This window comes from Penaeus monodon, chromosome 33, assembly GCF_015228065.2.
Source record: "Penaeus monodon isolate SGIC_2016 chromosome 33, NSTDA_Pmon_1, whole genome shotgun sequence".
NCBI classification, from domain to species: Eukaryota; Metazoa; Arthropoda; class Malacostraca; order Decapoda; family Penaeidae; genus Penaeus; species Penaeus monodon.
Genome location: NC_051418.1, coordinates 23,627,333 through 23,628,042, shown reverse-complemented (window position 1 = coordinate 23,628,042; position 710 = coordinate 23,627,333). Strand labels below are relative to the sequence as shown.

The 710-nt window shown below is 39.0% G+C and overlaps 1 long non-coding RNA gene across 1 annotated transcript in view; it reads left to right on the top strand.

The window, feature by feature from the left end:
* Positions 1-710, top strand: part of LOC119594168 — a 4,055-nt gene that overhangs the window by 3,120 nt on the left and 225 nt on the right. The gene's annotated exons all lie outside the window — the stretch shown is intronic.

Below are 710 nucleotides of genomic sequence, written 5' to 3'. Positions count from 1 at the left end.
CCCACCCATTACAGTGCCTCAAAGTAGAAAATGCACTATGATGGGTAGTAGCTATGGTAGCATAGTGCTGCTTCTTGAGTGTGAAGCACACATGGCGGGTGACTCCGTTGGAGTGTAGCCAATAATACAAATGTCTTGTATCTGAGACAGGCATCTTTTTGAGACACCAATCATTAGTTGGGTTAACCTGTCTCTCTTAAAGAACTTTCCTCTTACCTGTTTCTCTAACTCTTACCCCATGATCCGGACCCTCCAACTCACCCCCGTACCCCAGTCTAATAGCCTTACCCATCTTCTATCTCTCCCTCTCACCATCACCTGTTTCCACAACCCAATCTCTCACCTCCTCCCTAACCCTGTTTTTAGAAGGTTATTAAACAACTAATTCATGAATTGTGGTCCCATGAGGTATCTGGAGCTGTCCTCTACCCCCCTTTTTTTCTTTTGTCCTCTCACCTATGTTAATTTCGATATGCTGATAAGAATGTTGGACTTTCTTTTTTGAACATAAACAAGTGTTCATCAATTTGTAAAATCGGTGTGAAGGAATTTAGCGGCATTCAATTGAAATAAGAAGGAAATTAAGCAAAAAAAAAAGTAATTAGAATGAAAGACTTTGAAGAATAATAAGTGAAAGTATTTCTAGATGAATGGAAGAATGTACATAAATGGAAATGGAAGCTTATTTGTATTAAGAAAGAATACAAGCA